General features: G+C 37.5%; 1 long non-coding RNA gene across 1 annotated transcript; it reads right to left on the bottom strand.

The window, feature by feature from the left end:
- Positions 1-2,508: 2,508 nt before the first annotated feature.
- Positions 2,509-15,996, bottom strand: LOC120074457. Its single transcript, XR_005480997.1, has 4 exons — positions 15,623-15,996; positions 15,460-15,534; positions 15,309-15,373; positions 2,509-2,765 (listed from the first exon to the last, which is right to left on the bottom strand). It is a non-coding gene; the product is annotated as an uncharacterized LOC120074457 (long non-coding RNA).
- Positions 15,997-23,763: the final 7,767 nt, after the last annotated feature.

Genomic DNA, 23,763 nt, shown 5'->3' with positions numbered 1-23,763 from the left:
GGTTTCATTAATTTAGACAATCCAACTACTTATTTTATCTGTGTGAGAGTTTAATTTGCTCAAAAACAACTCTTTCTTTTGATAATTAAACAAGTCCGAATCAAGTCTTATTCAACACTTTAATAGACTATCATCAAATTTGCATGCATTCAATAAATCTATCTAATTCACCTTTCCAGGTAGGTTCCCAGGTAGGGGTTTTCCGTTTCCGTCAGCTTAAATACCCCAGTCTAGACAGAACTGTAAGAGTTAAATAACATGCAGCAGAAGTATCAAGGATCCATAAGCATTCTAATTCACTAATTTTGGCAAAAACTAAAGCATGCTCTTCTTAAAAAGTGGTTTTTCAGAACATACCTTTGATGAACTCTCCAAGAAAATGTTTGTTCAGCTGCTGTCTTCACTTGATATCAACGTGAACACCTCAAAGCCTTCCCTATTGTGCTCTTAAAGCTTTAGGTAGAGTTGTGGGACTCAAGAACAACTTGAAGATGTGAAGAAACAAGAAAAGCTCACAGCAGCCCGACTGAAGAAAACAGTTTCTTCTTCAGAAAATTCTCTTAAAATTATGCATTTTTTCCCTTTTCCAACAACTCCAATCTTCTTTATATATTTAGATGAACATGCAAAGAGATGAAGTGCATGGCTTGCAGCTCGTGCTTGGAGAATCAAAGTGGAGAAGATAATGGCTTTTGTGTGAGCATAAAGATGATGGTAATGGAGAAAACTCAATTCCCATTTTGTGAAACCATGCAAAACGTTTTTCCATTTTCTTTTTAAAACACAAAATGATTTAAAACCATTTAAATTCAAAAATTGATTTTCTTCAATTAATTTCATAAATTAAATTATTTAGTTTAATATCAAATATTAAATTAATTTTTGCACAATAATCATGTTCATATATTTAAATCATATTTAAATATTTATTCTCTTGTTCCGTTTAATTTGAACGTTTCAAATTAATTTCTTAAGCTACCCTAAGGCTTATCCATTTATGAGCTAGTAGGGAGACCTCGCAGACCTACAGATCATGAGCTCCAACGATCCGAGATTAATCGACTAAACTCATTAGACCGATCTAACCCCCCATTCGTTAACTAATGGGTGATTCCACTAAAGCCCATAGTTGAACTCCTCTCACTGTAGATATATTATTTCCACTCAATAGAACCATGATTAGTTACCATGATTAGTTAGTTAACCCTTCACAGATTGCTCATAATAACGGCTGGGTCGAATATATGTTTTACCCCCAAAATTACCTTTTATTCCTTAAGTTCCACTGATCCCCTAATGAATAATTGATTTGTGATTCAATCAACAAATCGAATCCCTCTCAGGCCAATGAGAGGGTGAGGCCTCTTGTTCAACACCTAGAATCAACAGAGTTCATAGTTAGCTCAAGATTAAGGTTAAGTTACCTAAGTCATCATTTTGAAATAATCAGTCTTAAACAGTAAACAATGTTATAAAGTAAGAATGACAGATTTCGTGGTTCGATCTTGCACAAAACTTATTTGCATAGGACACCTCCACTCCTCATGTCTCAACATGCACGAATTAGAATCACTTCATATGTAGCACTTTACAACACTTTGTAACAACTATAGAGTAGGCCGCATGTAATAGTGTTACCAAAATAAAGTACCCAACCTTATTCATATACTATAGATCATTTTGACTATTTACTCAAACCTGATCCACTTGTATGTCTCTACATAAAGTTCAAGTACTCATATAATAGTCAAGGGACTTAAGTTTATTGGATTTCTAAAAAACAATTTATTCAACAACTTTATCGAATTCTCAAAACAAGTTCTAATGTTTACAAATCATGAGTTTTAGGACATAAAACCCAACAAGAACCCACATTAGACAAAAGGTCCCTTATAGATAGATTTGATATATATTTAATCTTTTATTGGTCAATTTAATCCTATTAAACTAATTAAAAGATTAAACTTAAATTTCTAATCTCATTAGAACCATGATCTTAGGTCTATCTCAATCAAATTTTAAAACTCTTTTAAAACATGATTTAAGCCTAAGTTTGCATGCATGTCTTTCTTATTGATTTTAGTTCTAATTTCTTTAACTATAACACTTATAAAAAGAAACAACTAAAACCATCTATCTTGCTAAGTTAGACTAGGTATTTATAACTTTTATAAATTAACCTAAGTGTCATGCTTCATGCAATGTTTATTTATTACTATATATAACACTTATATAACTTGTAATAAACCAAGCATACATGCTTTCATACACCCTTATACTATAACATTTATAATATAAAAATGATGCATGGATATGCTTAATGCATGCATATATTATAACTCTTATATTATATGATGCATGAACATTCTTTAATGTAATTTAATCATGCAAACTACTATATTATAACTCTTATTGTAACGATCTGAATCCCTAAGACTCAAGCTAGGCCATTACTAACGCATGCATGCATGTAAGTTAAAATGACATCTCTTGATATAGTGAAATAAATTTGAAATAAATAAGGTAACTGAAAAGTTTGCATTAAATTCAAATATTTAAAGCCCATGGATAGGGTACCCATTAGTCATAAATAAATATTTATGAAAACAAATCTTAAACATTTGTCTGAAATCCCAAAACTAAAAAATGTAAAACATAAAAGAAATACTGAAATATGAGCGGAAGCAATTAAAGAGACTGATCCCCAGTGGCTCGTCAAGGATTCCATTTGTCATTCGCCAGCACGTCCTTGCCCTTGACCTTACCTGAAACATAAACATGAGAAAAGGGTGACTATAAAATACTCAATAAATAATCCCACTACTAGGGTCGGGCTAGGCATCTATATCCTCTAGATGCCTTCTCTGTGGGGCATACACATCCCTTCTAGTCCACATGGGGCACATATCAACAGGCAAAGCTAACATCTCATCCAACTATAGTTAAGTGTACCCACTACCTCTAGTAAGTCTCGTGGGACCCACAACCTCTGGCAAACCCCGAAGGATAATACCACCTCTAGTGAATCCCAAAGGAAACATAACCTCTGGTGAATCCCAAAGGATAACACCACCTTTAGTGAATCTCGAAGGAAACACAACCTCTAGTAAATCCCGAAGGATAACACCACCTCTAGTGAATCCTAAAGGAAACACAACCTCTAGTGGGTAACTAACCAATATTGAGAATGCTACTGCTACTAAAACCTCCTAACATGTCTCTATATCATACATATACATTAACTCAGACCCGCAGGTCAAACATAATCTCGTTGGGCAACATATATTTGTCTTATGCTAGCATTTAATCATACCTTCACATAATACACATATTCAAATCATGCTATCATCCAGACATAATCTCATGGAATGCACCTACTTATATCATGCTAATAATCAAACATAATCCCATAAGTACACATGCTAGAATTCATATATCCATCATACGAGAATTCAGATATCTATCATAGGTACACATACTCATATCATACTGTATATCAGTCATGCATCAACGTATGTCCATTTGTCCACTAGCTTATGTCTGGTATCTGGCCCGTGGGTAGTTCTAGTAACAAGGTTACTTACCTCAATCAAAACTCCACAGATAAAATCAGACCACCAAACAAAGCCAGTAACGACCCTAATATAAGAACACAACCAAGCTTTACAATTAGTACCCAGGCCTAATTCCAATAGCTCAAATTTCCATGAACCAAACAATCCTACCCACAAATTTAACAAAACCAGTTCCAACCCTCCTCGACAGCACACTTTTGGCTTCCAAGCTTCTCCTACAATCCCACTTTAAATCCAAACGAAGCATACCAGCAATTGAAGCACGACACCATGGCCAAGAGATTTAACTGAGAAACAAAAGAATGCTGACTAACCAAAAACTACCAGATCTGGCGAAACCCAACGGCGGTGGCGACGGCGGACAACGAACAGAGGGCATGGGCGGAACGGACGAAACGATCCAGCGATGACTAGACGAACCGTGCGCTGGAGCGGGCGGACGCGCGGCTGAACGTGCAGCACGCTGGAGCGGACGGGCGTGCGGCTGATTTAGCGCACGAACGGTCGGCTTCAAGGCTGGCAGAATCCGTGTGACGTCAATCGGGAACGGCTGGGCGGATCTGGCGCGAGCGAACCGGCGGGCTTCACGACTGAAGACGCGAGCGAATCGGCGGGTGGCGGTTTGCGGCTGAGGCTGGGGCAGCGAAGGTGGCGGCGGCGAGGGTTTTCACGAGGGGGGATTGCACGATCAGTGAGGAGTGAGAGGGAGAGAAAGAGTGCTGTCTTTTCTTTTAAAAGAAAAACATAAATAAAATAAAATAAAATTTTAATTGATTTTTCTTTATTTTATTTTATTTCCTTTTATTCTCTCCTTCTGAATACATCCAACCATAAATATATAAATAAAATCTCTCCCTCTTCCTCTTCAAAACCAAAATTCCAAAACTAAAAGTAAATTCTCCAATTTAAAATAATTCTCAATAATCAATATTGAATTTCAAAAATTCCAAAAATGTCCTCAAATAAAAGAAATTACTGAAATTACACTACTAACAAAACTCGGGGTGTTACATTCTTCCCACTTACAAAACTTTCGTCCTCGAAAATTTATTCCTGGAATAGCTCCGGGTACTGGGTTCTCATCTCATCCTCTCGCTCTGAAGTGGCTTCCTTGAACTGATGGTTCTGTCATAAAACTTTCACAAAGGCTATCACCCTTCAGCACAACGTCTTCACCTCTCTGGCGAGAATTTCTACAGGCTTCTCCTCATAGCTCAAGTTGTCATTCAACTGCGATGGCTTAAAGTCAATGACATGGGACAGGTCGGTCACATACTTTCTCAACATTGAAACATGGAAGACATTATAAGCTAAAGACAGTGTTGGAGGCAATGCTAACCGATAAGCTACGGGGCCAATTCGTTCCAACACCACGAAAGGTCCAATGAATCTCGAACTCAACTTCCCTTTCCTGCCAAACCTCAGAATACCTTCCATAGGTGCCACTTTTAAGAACACTTTATCACCAATCTCAAATTCCAGATCCTTACGTCTCACACCGGCATAGCTCTTCTGTCTACTCTGGGCTATTTGCATACAAGCCCTAATCTTCTGTATTGCCTCATTTGTGGTCTACATTAGCTTAGGTCCTAGCAATTTTCTCTCTCATACCTCATCCCACACACCGGAGATCTACAACTCTTCCCATAAAGGGCCTCAAATGTTGACATCCCAATAGTAGACTAGTGGTTATTAGTATAAGCAAACTCCATCAAATGGAAGTGAGCATCCCAGCTTCCTAAAAACTCTATGGCACAGGCACACAACATATCTTCCAATATCTGTTTCAATCACTCTATCTGCTCATCAGTCTATGGGTGAAAAGCTATACTAAAATTCAACCAGGTCCCCAAAGCTGCCTGAAGACTCTTCTAGAAGTTAGACGTGAAACAAGGGTCTCTGTCCGACGGCACTCTGTGCAATCTCACTGCCTATGTATAACTGTGCCCACTTATTTATAGAAAAAGTAGACTTCCCAGGCATGAAGTGCACTACTTTGGTGAGTCTGTCTAAAATCATAGTGAAACCTTTTGCGGTCTGGGGGACACCCCACGATGAAGTCCATAGACACGTGCTCCCACATCCATTCTGACACACTCAATGGTTGTAACAAACCTGCTGGTTTTTGTCTTACGGCTTTCACTTGCTGGCACACCAGGCACTTACTGACGAACTCAGCTATTTCTCTTTTCATGTCATTCCACCAGTAATAACGTTTCAAGTCCTGATACATCTTGGTGCTACTGAGATGAATCGAAAATAGGGAACTGTGAGCCTCTGACAATAACTCATTCTTAATATCACTATCTGCTGGCACGCACAAACGCCCCTGATAGAGGAGACCACCTTTCGCTGATACTGAGAATTCACCATCCTAGCCTGACTCCACCCTACGAACTCTCTCCTCCAGATACGGGTCACGCCGTTGCGCATCAATAATCCTTTGCCTCAAACTCGGTTGTATGAACAACTACGCTAACTGTGCAATAACTTTTCCCATTGCCACTACAATCTCGACTCGCTCTAGGTCCTTGCACAAATGAGCCTGTTTGGTAATAAGGGCTACTGAGTGGGCTACCTTCCTGCTTAGGGCATCTGCCACGACGTTTGCCTTCCTTGGGTGATACAGAATTTCACAATCATAATCCTTCACTAGCTCTAACCACCTTCTTTGCCTTATGTTCATCTTCTTCTGAGTGAAGAAGTATTTTAAACTCTTATGGTCGATGAAAATCTGTATCTTCTCCCCATATAAATAATGCCTCTAGATCTTCAGGGCGAAAACCACTGCTGCCAATTCCAAATCGTGGGTGGGATAATTCCTATTTCATGCTTCTTTCAACTGACGAGAAGCGTAAGTGTACAACCCAGATTTGTAACGCTAACACTACAGGAAATTAAATGTTGAAATTTATTGGATTATAAATATAAATACCCTAACCTTAATTTAGGAAGAAAAGAAACAATTAAAAAATAATAATAATAATATAAATAAATAAATAAATATATAAGTAAATAAGAGAAAATTGGAGAAAGCGAGAGTGGAGAGAACGAGATTCCTGGAGAGAGCGAGATTAAAGAGAAAATTGGAAGAAAGCGAAAGTGAGAGCGAGATTGAAGGAAAATTGGAAGAGAGCGAGAATTATAGCGAGAAAGCTGGAGAGATCGAGATTGAAGAAAGCGAGATTTGCAACGAGAAAGTGGGAGAGAGCGAGAGCCACACCAGCGAGAAAACTGGAGAGAACGAGATTCTGAGAGAGAGCTGCGTGGTCGAAGAGAGAATTGGAGAGCGAGAACACCAACGAGCGATGCTAGCCGAGATTGAAGCTGGCAAGAGTAGAGAGAGCGAGATCCCTGAAGAAAGCGAAGATTGAAGAAAATCAGAGAGAGTGAGAATTGTAAGCGAGGAAGCTGGAGAAAGTGAGAGCGAAGCGGGAGAGAGATTTGAAACAAAGGCGAGAGTGGAACAGAGCGAATTCCTAGCAGAAAACTGGAGAGAGCGAGATTCTGAGAGTAGAGTGAGCGAGATTTGGACAGAAGCGCGAATTATGCGTTGAATTTGGCCACGATCTATAGATTATACATAGAAAAACCCCTAAAATTAAATACAAACAAAGAAATGATGACGTAAGGGCAAACGTTAGCCAAGATTAGGTGTCTTATTGAGAGGAATCCTTAAACCCTAAGTAATTTTAAAGAAGCCACCTTTATGATGATTTGTCACACTGAGAAGAGCTGAAAACTACGATAAATAAGACCCTTTGCCGAAGATTTAACCCATTCTCAAACAAATCTCAGTAACAAAGAATCGTGTGAAAGAGTAAGTGTGAGTGAGGAAGTTCTGTGAGGCTAAAAGAGAAAAGCTCGGGTAAGGTGCTGCCCAAATTTCCTTCTAGTTAAAAAAGGGAAAGCTCTATTGATCAAATCATAAAGAATAATAAGGAATAACTAGATCACAGTAAGTAGTTTATCTCACCCTCTCTTTAAATGTTCTATGGTAGTGTACCTTTATTATGTTGCATGATTATGTTAATTGTTATATTACATTACATGTTTAGAATACGTTTCTCTACAAGGGACCCCATGCATTATGTTTGTTCACGATTACGTTAAAATCAAGTTTTAATTAGGTGTAAGTTATGCTTCCAGTCTAATCTTACATTTATGCTAATGGTTGATGTTGGATGCGACTCTGGCCCTACTGACTGCATGACCCGCTAATCATCAGATGGATTAGTTTCCGCTTAAGTCCTCATCTTCCTATCAGGGAAGAGAAATTTATGCTTCCAAGGCTGGTAAGGCATGTATGGTTGCACCCCTCCAGGCCTAATCTTACGTTATGTTTACGCTAGGAACTAGGAGGGTATGTATGGTTGCACCCCTCTAGTCCAATATTACGTTTGTGCTAATGGTTGATGTTGGATGCGACTCTAGCCCTACTGACTGCATGACCCGCTAATCATCAGATGGGTTAGTTTTCGCTTAGGTCCTCATCTTCCTATTAGGGTGGAAAGATTTACGTTGGAAGTATAACCGACCACCACATGTTATTATACGTTTTCGGTCCCAACCATATGTTTTCATAACATGTTGCTTGTGATTGTGCATTTGGTCACTACCCTACGTGAAAACTACTTACTGGGTATATTATATACTCATCCTATAATTTTACAGACTTTGTAGGTAAGGACACAACGTAGATGGCAGAATTGGGCGTCGCTCAAATGGCCAACCATCAAACTCACTATTATAGGCACATGCATTTTGTACCACCACGCTAATGTTTTATGGATCCTAGTGTTTTGATAAATAAACTTTTTATATAGTTTTTCTATCTAATTCAATATAAATAATATGTTCTTTTGAAATTTTCACCAAACTTCATTCTCATGATAGAAAAGTCTAACTATGCATGTCGTAGCGTCATCATAATGTGTAAGATCCTCATTACATTTGGTATCAGAGCGTTTGGCCAAATAGCTCTATTGCATTAAAGAGTCGTTGGTTTTATGGTTCGGCTTTTAAGTTGATGCCCATAGCTACACCAAATTATGCTGGTAAGTGGAATTTTCAAATAAGTAATTTAGTAAATAATTTAGAACATAGTTATTAGTTAAAAAAAAGATTTGAGAATACAGACGTTCCATCCTTCAATATTTGACGATCATCCGTGCATCCAACTATAACATTGAATTGATAGAAACAGAACTATTTTTCTGCCATATGAACATCCCAGAAGAATAGAAAGTAAATTGTGTCACCTTCATGTTAAAAGACATGCAAAGTTCTGGTGGGAATCCACACAAAGAACAATCAAAGGTACAATCTCATGGCAGCAATTCAATCAGGCTTTTTACAACCAGTATTTCCTTTTGACAGAATGTCAAAAGGAAGTGAATTTCTTAATCTTCGTCAAGAGAACATGTCGGTGGCAGAGTATGAACGAAAATTTGATCGCTTTCCCATTTTGTCCCTCGACTAGTAGACGCAAAAGAGACGAATGGTGAAAGGTTTATTTGGGGATTAAGATAAGGCAACGAGGCATTGTTACTGCTTTCCGACACAAAGAGTATGCCCTTAGTCGAGTCGGCCTTACTCATGGAATAGATCTTGCTGCAAAACCTTAACTTCTAAATGAGGATGCATGCCAAATGAAAAAAGAGAAATTCGCCAACAGGGCTTCCAACGCTCACAACGGCAAGCAAAATTTCCCAAACACTCAGGCATACATCACACAGAAGAGTCAAACATTTACACATCCTAAGTGCAGAAATTGTGGAAAACACCATTAGGGCAATGTCTTTGAACTTAGGGGTGTGTTTCAATACAGCCAAACGGTCACTATGTAAGGCTTGCCCAAAGTTCATCAACCAAGTATCAAACTGCCCAGACCACCCACCTACTAGTAACAAGTTACCAACAACAGAAAGGACGGTGTTTGCTGTTACACATTAAGAGGCAATGGATCAAGATGCATGGTTACAGGTACATTACCCAGTGAGAGTGGACAGAGCAATTCCTAGCGAGAAACTGGAAAGAGCGAGATTCTTGAGAGCAGAGTGAGCAAGATTTGGACAGAAGCGCGAATTATGCGTTGAATTTGGCCACCGATCTTATAGATTATACATAAAAAACCCCTAAAATTGAATACAAACAAAAGAATGATGACGTAAGGGCAAACGTTAGCCAAGATTAGGTGTCTTAATGAGAGGAATTTTTAAACCCTAAGTAATTTTAAAGAAGCCATCTGTACATGATTTATCACACTGAGAAGCATCAAAACTACTATAAATAAGACCCTTTGCCTGAAGATTTAACCCATTCTTAAACAAATCTCAGTAACAAAAATCGTGTGAAAGAGTAAGTGTGAGTGAGGAAGTTATGTGAGGCTAAAGAGAAAAAGCCGGGTAAGGTGTTGCCCAAATTTCCTTCTAGTTTAAAAAAGGGAAAGCTCTACTGATCAATCATAAAGAATAATAAGGAATAACTAGATCACAGTAAGTAGTTTATCTCACCATCTCTTTAAATGTTCTATGGTAGTGTACTTTATTATGTTGATGATTATGTTAATTGTTATATTACATTACATGTTTAGAACACGTTTCTCTACAAGGGACCCCATGCATTATGTTTGTTCACGATTACGTTAAAATCAATTTTAATTAGGTGTAAGTTATGCTTCCAGTCTAATCTTACGTTTATGCTAATGGTTGATGTTAGATGCGACTTTGGCCCTACTGACTGCATGACCCGCTATCATTAGATGGATTTAGTTTCCGCTTAAGTCCTCATCTTCCTATCAGGCGGAGAAATTTATGCTTAAAGTCTGTAGGCATGTATGGTTGCATCCCTCCAGGCCTAAATCTTACGTATGTTTACACTAGACTAGCAGGGTATGTATGGTTGCACCCCTCTAGTCCAATATTACCTTTATGCTAATGGTTGATGTTGGATGCGACTCTGGCCCTACTAACTGCATGACCCGCTAATCATTAGATGGGTTAGTTTTCGCTTAGGTCCTCATCTTTCTATCAGGGCGGAGAGATTTATGTTAAGGACATAACCGACCACCACATGTTATTATACGTTTTCATCCCAACCAATATTTCTTGAAGTTGCTTGTGATTGTGCATTTGGTCACTACCCTACGTGAGAACTACTTACTGGGTATATTATATACTCATCCTATATTTTTACAGACTTTGTAGGTAAGGACACAGCGTAGATGGCAGAATTGGACGTCGCCCAAATGACCAACCATCAAACTCACTATTATAGGCACATGCATTTTGTACCACCACGCTAATGTTTTATGGATCCTGGTGTTTTGATAAATAAACTTTTTATATAGCTTTTCTATCTAATTAATAAAATTTAGATATGTTCTTTGAAATTTTCACCAGAACTCATCTCATGATAGAAAAGTCTAAGTATGCATGGCGTAGCAGTCGGATCATAATGTGTAAGGATCCGGTCGTTACAATAAGCAACTACTCTACTCTGCTACAAACATAAACAAATAGTCCTTTCTTGGACGCGTCACTGTAAATGACAAAACTACCTGATCCATTTGGTACTATAAGAACTTGAGCTGAAACCAACCTCTGTTTGAGTTCTTGGAAACTGCATTTCCAAGCCTCATCCCAAATGAACGGCGCCCTTCCAGGTCAACTGAGTCAAAGGGGTGGCTATGCGAGAAAAATCCTTCACAAATCGCCTATAGTAGCCTGCTAACCCCAGGAAACTACGCACCTCACTGACTGTGGTTGGACGAGCCCAACTTGTAACTGCTTTAATCTTTGTAAGACTTCTTTCTTTGATACTACATGCCCTAGAAAGGACACCTGTTTCAACCAAAACTCACATTTAGAAAATTTGGCATACAGTTTATTTGCTCGCAATGTCTCTAAAACTTTCCGTAGATGCACCTCATACTCAACATCTGTCTTGGAATAAACCAAGATGTTATTAATAAAAATAATCACAAAGGTGTAGAGGAATTTCTTGAACACCCTATTCATCAGATCCATGAATATGGCTGGAGTGTTCGTCAAACCGAACGACATCACTATGAACTCATAATGCCCATACCTCGAACGTAAAGTTGTCTAGGGTATGTCACTGTCCTTTATTCTCAATTGATGGTATCCTAAACGGAGATTGATCTTAGAGAACACCGTAGCTCCCTGCAACTGGTCGAACAAGTCATCAATCCTTGGGAGGGGATACTTATTTTTTACGGTCACCTTGTTCAACTTTCTGTAATCAATGCACAGACATAATGACCCATCCTTCTTTATCATAAACAAAACCGATGCACCCCATGGTGACACACTAGGGCATATGAAACCCTTGTCCAACAACTCCTGCAACTGGACCTTAAGCTCTCTCAATTCTGCTGGTGCCATTTTGTAAGGAGCTTTCGAAATTGGAGTTGTGTCTGGCTCCAACTCAATAGAAAAATCTATCTCCCGTTGCGGGGGCAGTCCGGAAAGAACCTTTAGAAAAATGTTTGGAGAGTCTCCCACTACTGGCTTTAAACTCAAGGTGACTTCAGCCTCTTTAGTGTCAACCACACTGGCCATAATTCCCCAGGCTCCTTGGTCAAACAGTCTACTGGCCTTCAATGTTGAAATCACTTTGGGTAGGACCACGGTCCCAACCCCTTTAAACTTAAAACTGCCTCCTGTAGAAGGGTTAAAGATGACCTCCTTACAGGAGCAATCTATGCTGAAATCACTTTGGGTAGGACTACGGTCCCAACCCCTTTAAACTTAAAACTGGCTCCTGTAGAAGGGTTAAAGATGACCTCCTTACAGGAGCAATCTATGCGCATGATTAACAGCTAGCCAATCCATGGCCAGTATCACATCAAAATCATGCATATCTAGAATTACTAAGATCACATCCAATATGTGATTTGCTATCTCTACCTGACATGCCTTTAACTTTCTAGTAGCTAGCATGATCTCTCCTGATGGAGTGGAAATAGACAGGGCAAAGAGCAAAGGTTCTAACTCTAACATGGCATGCTTTACAAATACGAGGATATAAATGAGTGCGAGGAACCGAAGTCGAACAAAACTAAAGCATGGTGCCCCAATATGGGAAGCGTACCTGTCACAACCATGCCTGACTTTTTGGCCTCACGCCGAGTGGTAGATAACACTCTACCCGCTACTACTAACGACTCGGGCCTCCCTGAAATGAGCTTACGGGTTGGCCCCTGGTTTCTGGCACATTCCTCCTTGGACATTTCTCTGACATATGCCTCTTTTTACCACACCAAAAATAAACCTCAGTGCTGGCCAAGTAGTACAGATCGACTTATCTTTTTTGACAGTCACAACCTAAGAGCCTTGCTGTCCCCACTGACATGAAGCATTAACTGTGTTCTGGTGCCTTTGTTGAAGTTCAAGAGCCCTTCCTTTTTTTACCTGCAGAGGTCCCATTTTCGAGTGACTTTTTGTACTCTTCTCCCTCATAGGAGTCAGTATCAATCCTCACGGTGGCTTGCAGTCCATAACATATATCTTGAGGTCCAAGGCATATACCATACCTCGCAATCCGCTCCTTAGATCCAAGATGAACCTCTCTATCCTTGTTGCCTCGATGGCTACTAGCTCAAGAGCAAAGTGGGACAACTTATCAAATTTCTGCTCATATTCCTCTACCGACATAACTCCTTGTTTCAAGTTCAAGAACTCTGCCTGCTTGTTGTACCGAGTGTTGGCTGAAAAATACTTATCATAAAAATGCTCCTTAAACTACTCCCAGGTTGCAAGTCCTCCACTAGCATCAATCATTTTCTCTATTGAATGCCACCAAATCTCTGTGTTGCCAGTCAGCATAAAAAATGCACATTGGAGTTTGTGCTCTTTCAGGCACCTCATAGAATGGAAAATCATCTCAATCGATGAAAACCATGTCTCTGCTTTAGTGGGATCCCCCAACGATCCATCAAAGGAGCAAGGGTCAAACTTCTTGAAATCCCTCCAGTGCTTAGCCTCAAGAGACAGGTTCTGCATGTCCCTATTCTACGATCGAGTCTGCGGCCACTGCTTAGGTGGCACCTGCTTCTTTTGAGCCTTGTTTTGGGCAGTCTGTCCTACCATCGTATTATGGATCAACTCCTATAGTCTTTCCATCATTGAGGATGCAATGACTTCACCAATTCTTGCCTCCATTGCCTTTTCATCAACTTGGGTCATAGGTGGATTCGGAGCTATCGGGACGGTCTGGCTACCCTCGACTTCCTTTTCCTGCACCACTAGAGGGAGAGGATCCTGAACTTGTGGATGTTGCACTTGGGGTTCCCTAACAATCTTTTTTGCTCTAAGTTTAGGTGCCATGTCCTGTCATGAACTCACACATCAACTCTCTATCTTTGGCTCTTTCTCAAAAAGACATGCTACTTAAACATTACATCACTAATCTCATATATGTATTGAAAACTTTCATTAGTAGGACATACCTGGCGATGACGAGGAATCCGTTACTGGGCCACATGGACTATCTAGACTTACTTAGTAAGCCAGTCTTCAGAACCCAAAACATGGGCTCTGGTACCAACTGTAACGACCCGACTCCCTAGGACTCAAGATAGGTCGTTACTAATGCATGCATGCATGTAAGTTAAAATGACATCTCTTGATATAGTGAAATAAATTCGAAATAAATAAGGTAACTTAAAAGTTTGCATTAAATTCAAATATTTAAAGCCAATGGATAGGGTACCCATAAGTCATAAATAAATACTTCTAAAACAAAACTTAAATATTTATCTCAAATCCCAAAAATGAAAATGTAAAACTAAAAGAAATATTGAAATATAAGCAAAAGCAATTAAAGAGACTGATCCCCAGTGGCTCGTCAAGGATTCCTTTTGTCATTCGCCAGCACGTCCTTGCCCTTACTCGAAACATAAACATGAGAAAAGGGTGAGTATAAAATACCCAGTAAGTAACCCCACTACTGGGGTTGAGCTAGGCATCTATGTCCTCTAGATGCATTCTTTATGGGGCATACAAGTCCCCTCTAGTCCCCATGGGGCACATATCAACGGGCAAAACTGACCTCTCATCCTACTATAGTTAAGTGTATCCACTACCTCTAGTAAGTCCCGTGGGACCCACAACCTCTGACGAACCCCGAAGGATAACACTAACTTCAGTGAATCCAGAAGAAAACACAACCTCTGGTGAATCCCGAAGGATAACACCACCTTTAGTGAATCTCGAAGGAGACACAACCTCTGGTGAATCCCCAAGGATAACACCACCTCTAGTGAATCCCAAAGAAAACACAACCTCTAGTGGGTAACTAACTAACAGTGAGAATGCTATTGCTACTGCAACTTCCTAACATGTCTCTATATCATATATATACATATAACTCAGATCCGCAGATCAAAGATAATCTCGTTAGGCAACATATATTCATCTCATGCTAGCATTTAATCATATCTTCACAAAATACACATACTCATATCATGCTACCATCCAGACATAATCTCATGGAATGCACCTACTCATATCATGCTAATAATCAAACATAATCTCATAGGTACACATGCTAGAATTCATACATTCATACTAGAATTCTGATATCTATCATAGGTACACATACTCATATCATATTGTATATCAGCCATGCATCAACGTATGTCAACTTGTCTACTAGCTTACGTCTGGTATCTAGCCCGTGGGTAGTTCCAGTAACAAGGTTACTTACCTCAGTAAAAAATCCACAGATAAAATTAGACCACCAAACGAAACCAGCAACTCCAAATAATGACCCTAACATAAGAACACAACCAAGCTTTACAATTAGTACCCAGGCCTAATTCCAACACCTCAAATTGCCATGAACCAAACAATCTTACCCATAAATTTAACAAAACCAGTTCCAACCCTCCTCGACAGCACCCTTTTGGCTTCAAGCTTCTCCTACAATCCCACTTTAAATCCAAAGGAAGCATATCAACGATTGAAGCATAACACCATGCCCAAGAGATTTAACTGAAAAACAAAAGAATACTAACTCACCTAAAACTACCAGATCCGGCGAAACCCAATGACGGCGGAGGAAGCGGACGTCGAACAAAGAGCGTGGGCGGAACGGACGAAACGATCCGGTGTTGACTGGACGAACGGCGCGCTGGAGCGGATGGACGCGCGGCTGAATAAGCGGCATGCTGGAGGGGATGAGCTTGTGGCTGATCTGGTGCACGAACAGTCCGCTTCAGGGTAGGTGGAATCTGACACGACATCAATTGGGAACGGCTGGGTGGATCTGGCACGAGCGAATCGGCCAGCGAGGGTGACGGCGGCAAGGGTTTTCACAAGGGGGGTTCACACGATGGGGTGAGAGGGAGAGAGAGGGTGTTGTCTTTTCTTTATTTTATTTTATTTCCTTTTATTCTTTCCTTCTAGACACATCCAACCATAAATGTATAAATACATTATTCCTCTTCTTCTTCAAAACAAAATTCCAAAATTAAAAGTAAATTCTCCAATTTAAAATAATTCTCAATAATCAAAATTGAATTTCCAAAATTCCAAAAATGTCCTCAAATAAAAGAAATTACTAAAATTACACTATAAACAAAACTCGAGGTGTTACACTTATAATATAAAGATGATGCATGAATAAATGCATAACCTATGGTGGGTTTTAAAACTATATGGCATACTTTATGACATATAAATAAACATACATCACATGTACATTCATAAAAAATTAATGGATCGAGATGAATAGACTCAAAAACCATAAATTAAAACTAATTATTACATAAGCCATCGAGTCATCCGGTTCAAATAGGTGAATCAGGTCTTGAACCACCCATTCGAAGCCTCACTCCTTGATCGTATAGCAGCTCCTTGTGATCGTCGAGTAACATTGAACGAGTATGAACGATTGCGTAGCATGGATCGAGTGTCTTTGACTATGTGATGAAGCATGAAGGCCACTCGATCGTGCAGCGCACATCGAGTAACACATGCCTAAACGATCGAGTAGACGACAACTATGCGATGAAGCATGATCATCTAAATGATCGAGGAACAAGCGTCGAGTATCGCATACCGAGGATCAAGTAGCCAGTGACTTTGTGTATTTCTTTGTCTTCATATACCATATAAGGTATGGGCAATATAGGAAAAATGTAGCATTAACGAATTTTCAATTGTGGATACATATGGATCCTTAGCATACTAAAACGACTGCTATTATTGGTATCAAACCAATAACGATTCATACAAGCTAAATCTTCTGATCGATAATTGGGCCAAAGAAAGAACTTAAATTTATTTAGTTTATTTTGATATCTATCAAGATGTTTGCTTTTTTTAACTTGATCATCAGTTTTCACCTTATTTCCATTGTAAAATGCTGTATTTCAATTGATATCATTTCTATTCCCAGAATTGAAACAAATTAGAATTCTAAACTCAATGAGCATCTTGGCCTACTCGATCGTTTAGTGCACGTGCCTACCATGCGTCGAGTATCATATACCCAATGATCATTTACCTCAGTATCTATGCGATTGAGTAGCTAACGCAACACGATCGAGTAAACTCTTTACTCGATCAGGTAGCATCAGTAATGCGATCCTTTAGCAAATACGACACAATCGAGTAGAACTTTTCTACATGATCGCGTAGCCAAATCTAAACGATTGTTTAGCCTGTGCTACATGATGTGACCAACCCTTGGTCTTCTCCCTCGATGAGAACGACATTTCCATGCGTTGAAACTTCATCACGAACGACTCATACAGACTCAAACACTTTGAATACAGACTCGATAGCAAAGTCATTATGGCCAAAAGCACAGAGGCCCTTACAAATTAATTTGAAATGTAAAGAAAGCTTTAATAAACAGAGGCAATCATCTCGAAACATCCATCAATTCACATCCACAATTACACTTAACTCTTAAATACTTTGTATATACATGAAACCCACCAAGATTAAAAATATAATTCAATACATCAATGGAATTTGGAATATTAGAACAACCTGACTCTGATACCACTTGAAGGAACTCTTAAACAAGAGAACCATTGAGCGGAAGCAAATCGTTCTAAATCCCATTGTGAAAGAACAACAACATTTACAATCAAAACAACAACATTTATGCATCAAGTAAATTACAGCATGCTTCAAAGACTAAAAACAAAGGGATTGAGTGAACATACCCTTGAATAACCTTTTCTTCTCGTATACCCTCAATCAATCGACCAAACGTCCAAGCAAACTCAATCAAGTGCACGAACACAACAACAAACCCAGCAAACTCGAACTGGTAAATACTCGAACACAATTGAGTAAAACTCGATCCTCGACCCTCGAATAAGAAACTCGACACCACAACTCGGATACCTTGATATTCACGGTGTGAGAATCCAGGAGGTGTTGGCTCTGTATGGGTTTGGTAAAGGGAAGGAGGAATTGAACAATCGAGTAAATGATCGAGTAAGTAGGAGAAGGGCTAAGTCTATCGTATAGACTAGGTACTTGATCGTTTAGTATCGAGGAGCTATCATCTAGCAAACTCGGTTCTTGATCGTGTACTCTCTCAAAACTATCGTATAGCTATTTTTTTTTCTTTTCCCGATTAGAATGCGTTCAATCTTTGAAAAATGAAAATGATTTTCATTTTATTCATCAGTAATAAAAAATGAATAAAACCTCTCACTCTTTCGGTTAATGGAGAAAAAATAACCAACAACAATTATCTCATAATTGTTTTGTTATAAATAAATATAATAACCAATTTATCATATTATATTTATAACCTATAGTTTTAATATCACATCATATACAACATATAAACTATAGTTCTTTTTCTCCTTTTTTGCATTTAATATAAATTACTCCAATTAATGTATCTAATACATCAAATCAATTATATCACATATAAGTGAATTAATTTAATTATGTCATAAATAATCAAGTTCCCTCTTGTTAATTTGAACACTTCAAATTAACCCAAAAACTGATTCTCAACATGAATCCATTGAGCTACCAAAGGGACCTTATGGACCTATAGCTTGAAGCTCCAACTATGCGTGAATAACTGACTAAACTCTTTAATCACGATATCCACCATCTGTTAACTGTTGGGCATTCCACTAGAGACTGACAGTTGCACTCTTCGCACTACAAATATATTTATTTGTCCATTGGATATAACCAATTAACAGTACGATGACCCTTCACAAATCGCTCGTAAGTATAGCTGGGCCAACTTACCATTTTGCTTTTGTAGTTACATCTAACTTCATAAGTACCATTAATTCCTCTAATGAACAAGACATCATAGTCCCACTATGAATAAACACTTCTCGGGCCACGAGATGGTGTGGCGCCACATCATTCAAGCCCTAGAATCAGCCTTTAAGGGAGTAATTTATCTATTTAGCCCTGCTTCGAGAAGGAGTGAATTTTGTCTTGTGTAGCTGAATTCTCAGCTCCCCAATCAGAAGAATCCCCAAAGTGGTAGGTTTGAGTCGGCGATCTAGCCACTCACACCCATACAAATCAAAGGACCACCCTCATAGGCAAGAGTTCACAACTCACTCAGGATTAAGGTCATGTTACCTATGGTCGTCCTAGTGAAATGAAAGTCTCTATCATGAACGGCGTAATATAATAGGACTAAACATTTCGTGGTCCAGTCTTATACAAACTCCTTTGTATAGGATACCCTCACTCGCATGTCTCCACATGAATGACCAGGATCTTATCATTTGTAGCACTTTACAACACTTGTAAAATCTACAAAGCGAGTCGTATCTGTAGTGTCACCAGGATAAGGTTTCCCTCCTTTATCCATATACTATAGACCATTTAAGTTATCACTTAAAGCATGATCCACTTGTATTTCTCCACATACATGCTTAAGTTATAAAGATAACCAGGGATTTTAGTTTATTGGTTTGTAGTTAATTCAACTAAAATATTTCATATTTCATAGACAGTGGTGAATAAAATATCTCATATTATTACATCACAAAGAGTTTGTTCATACAGGTGTTTACAAACTATAGGACCCTACGAGATTTAGGGTACGAGATTTAGGGCATCAACCCCAACACCTTCAACAAATAAGAATTCTCCAATTTTATAGAGAGATTACATGCAATTAAAATTTCTAAAAATTAACACCAAAATAAATTAATTGAAGTGGGAAATAGGTGTTAAAAAACATGAAGATGGGAAATGTGGGAAAATCCCACTTTCAAATTTTAATTCATTTAAAATTGATTTTCAAAAATATTATTTAAAATGAATTTTCTAAATTTTAATTAAAATTGATTCTAATAATTAATTTTAAATTATTAATTAAACTATTTAATTAATCAAATTAGTTCGATATTTAAAATTAAATTAAACAACCACCAATCCCAAACACGAATCTCTATTCATGTACATAATATTTAAATCAAATTTAAATATTTATAACTTTCCAATTTGTTTAATTTGATAGTTAAACATTTTGATTATATCAAATATAATTAAAAGTTTTATTCCCTAAACCGAATTTTAATGCTTCAAATTTTCTTAACACTGTTCCGAGGTTTAGTCCGATATGAGCTAGTAGCGAGACCTAATAGACCTACAAATCATGAACTCCAACGATCCAAGATTAATCGGTTAAATTCTTTAACCTAATTAATTAATATTTGTTAACTACCGAGACACTCCACTAAAGCCCAATAACTGCACTCTTCTCATTATAAATATATTTTTGTCCACTTTATTTAACCATAATTAGTAAGTCGATCCTTCACAGGTTGTTCGTAATCATAGTTGGGTCAAAATTATCGTTTTACCCCTGTAATTACATCTTGCTCCTTAAGTCCTACTGATCTTTTAATGAACAATTGGTTTTGGACCATGGTCCAATCATCAAACTGAGTCTCTCTCAAACCTTTGAAGGCGGAGCCCTTTGTTCAAGACCTAGATTCAACACTTAAGAGAACAATCTGGACTGTCGCTGAGCTGCACCAAAGCAACCCTAGCGTTGCATTGTTGTGGCGTTGCATCTTCAGGTTGTGTTTCTGGGTAGAAACTACGATTTTTCTTCGTGCTGGCCAAGATTGGTCTCGATCTTCATCGAACATAATTCTAGACACACACTTACAGAATACAATGAATTTCATGATAAATGCCAAAAAATGCAGGGGTATTTACATTTTTCTATCAAATCAAAATATGAAATCTATGGCCATAAAATTACCATAAACATTTGTTTGCGAAAAGTTAACATTCATAATGCAATTTGATCCCACCAAAAGCCCAATGCAAATTTCATAAACCTAAATTAATATAACGAGATGGCTCTGATACCAATTGTATGGATGAAAGCCCTAATTGCAGCGGAAAACACAGAACCTAAATCATTATTAGTTTGGGTTTTCTGAAACACCCATACAGTAGGCAATTCCCAAAAAAAGTTACAGAGGCCAAAATAAACAAAATTTGGCCTACTATAATATTGCCCTAGGTTAAGCATGCACGTAGAAACCTTGATTGAATTTTCTAATTTGCCAACTGGATTAAATTCTATGCTACCACAAGGCTACAATCCTATTCTCTGAGATTTGAGGGCTTTGGTTTGTGGAACCAAAGAAAAATAATAGAGATTGGCGAGGGAGAATATGAGAGAAAAAAACCACTAAAGAACTCTTATGTAAAACTATATATACTATATATATATATATATATATATATATATATATATTGTGATCAAAAGCAGTGCTGCTTTTGATCAACAGAGAGAGAGAGAAACTTTAGAATCAACAATATTTTAGATAACTCCATGTTGGAGTTATCTGGATTAATTAATTAATTAATAATTAATTAAATCTAATTTAATTAATGATTTCATTTAAATCATATTAAACGAAATATCCCTCACATAACCTATAGTTTTAATTCAATTAATTAAATTAAATAATCATTTAATTCTCCAATTAAATAACTAGCAAATTAAATATCTAATATTTAATTTAGCCTACATTTGAATCATATTCAATTGTATTTCTCTCATAACCTATAGTTTTAATGTGCATCAAATACACATTAATTTTTAACATATAATTTTAATATGAATCCAATTCATATTAAATTAATATTTAAACTTCTCCAAATATTTAATTCTCCCATAAATTAATTTTGAATCATATCAAAAATTAATTTCATATTATAAAGTTTAATTAAAATATAAACTTTATATTATAATGCATCATTATACATTATATTGTTTCCCTAAGTGAATTTGAACTTTTCAAACTCAATTCAAGACATAGTTACCTCAATTCTCTTTATGAGCTAGGAAGGAGACCTCATGAACCTACAGATCAGAAGCTCCAACAATATGAGATTGATTGGCTAAACTCATTAACCAAATTAACTAATATTCGTTAACTATGGGTACACTCCATTAAAGATCCACAACTGCACTCTTCTCACTGTATATATATTTTGTGACCACAGATATAGACCAGTAACAACAAGTTAATCCTTCACGAGTGTTCGTAATACCAGGTGGGTCAAATTATCGTTTTACCCCAGGGTTACCTCTGTGTCTTAAGTACCAGTGTTTTTCTAATGAACAATCTGTTTATTGTCCAACCATTAAACAGAAAGCTCTCTCGTTCCAGTGAGAAGGTAGGGCTCTTTGCTCAAGTCTTGAAAATACTACTAAAGGGAATACTCATCTACTTACCCTAATGTTCGAAAGGAGTGAAATCCATCTTGTATTATTATGTTTCCAGCTTCCCACTCGGTCTTGTCCCCAAAATGGTAGGCTTATAGAGTCGGAACTGACCACTCTCACCCATACAAATAAAAGGACAATTCCTCTTGAACAGGAGTTTATAATATACTCAGGATTAAGACTAAGTCGCCTAGGTCATCCTATTGAAAGAGAGGCCTAACTGGTAAACGATGTTACATCTAGTGGTTACTATTTTGCATTCCGATCTTATGCAAACTCATTAAAAAGAATACCCCCACTCACATGTCACCTATACAAACACATTGGATCAGTGCATTTGTATCAAATACAAAGTGGTTTGTATCCATAGTGTCACAAGGATAAGGTACCCAACCTTATCTCTATACTATAGACCCTTTAGGTTATATCTTGAACATTGAATTTAGGATTATTAAGACAAAAATAATACAACACAATCAATAATAATTATTGAAATAACATCGATAACTCTTTATTGATGACGGCCAATTATTTACATTTACTATCTACGATTTTTAGGGCATAAAACCCAACAAGTCTTAATCCTGAGTCTATTATAAACTCCTATTCATGAAAGATTGTCCTTTGATTTGTATGGGTGAATGTGGCTAGTTCGCCAACTCAATAAGCCTACCATTTTGGGGACAAGATCGAGTGTGGAACTAGTAACATAATAATACAAAATGGATTTCACTTCTTTTCGACTTTAGGGTAAGTATTTGAGTGTTCTCTTAAGTGGTATCTCCAAGACTTGAACAAAGGACCCTACCATTTTATTGGTCCGAGAGGGATTTTTGTTTAATGGTTGGACCATAAACAAGTTGTTCATTAGAGGAACACTGGTACTTAAGGATACAGAGGTAACTCAGGGGTAAAAATGATAATTTAACCCAACTGGACACTTGTAAAGGATTAACTTACTGTCATTGGTCTTATCCGTGGACACATAAATATATCTACAGTGAGAAGAGTGCAGCTGTGGGTCTTTAGTGGAGTGTACCCACAGTTAACGAATATTGATTAATTTGGTTAATGAGTTTAGCCAATTAATCTCATATTGTTGGAGCTTCTGATCTGTAAGTCCATGAGGTCCCCTTCCTAGCTCGTAAAGAGAAGTGAGATAATTATGTTTTGAATAGAGTTTGAAATGTTCAAAATCACTTAGGGAAATAATATAATAGACAATAATACATTATAATATAAAGTTTATATTTTAATTGAACTTTATAATATAAATTTAATTTTGGATATGATTCAAAATTAATTTATGGAAGAATTAAATATTTGAACGAGTTCAAATAATAATTTAATATGAATTAGATTCACATTAAAACTATATGTTAAAATTAATGTTTATTAGATGCATATTAAAATTTTAGGTTATGAGAGAAATACAATTGAATATGATTCATTT

Source organism: Benincasa hispida, chromosome 1, assembly GCF_009727055.1.
Source record: "Benincasa hispida cultivar B227 chromosome 1, ASM972705v1, whole genome shotgun sequence".
Taxonomy (NCBI): Eukaryota; Viridiplantae; Streptophyta; class Magnoliopsida; order Cucurbitales; family Cucurbitaceae; genus Benincasa; species Benincasa hispida.
The sequence above is the reverse complement of the archived record's forward strand: the minus strand, read 5'-3'. Positions and strand labels throughout refer to the sequence as shown.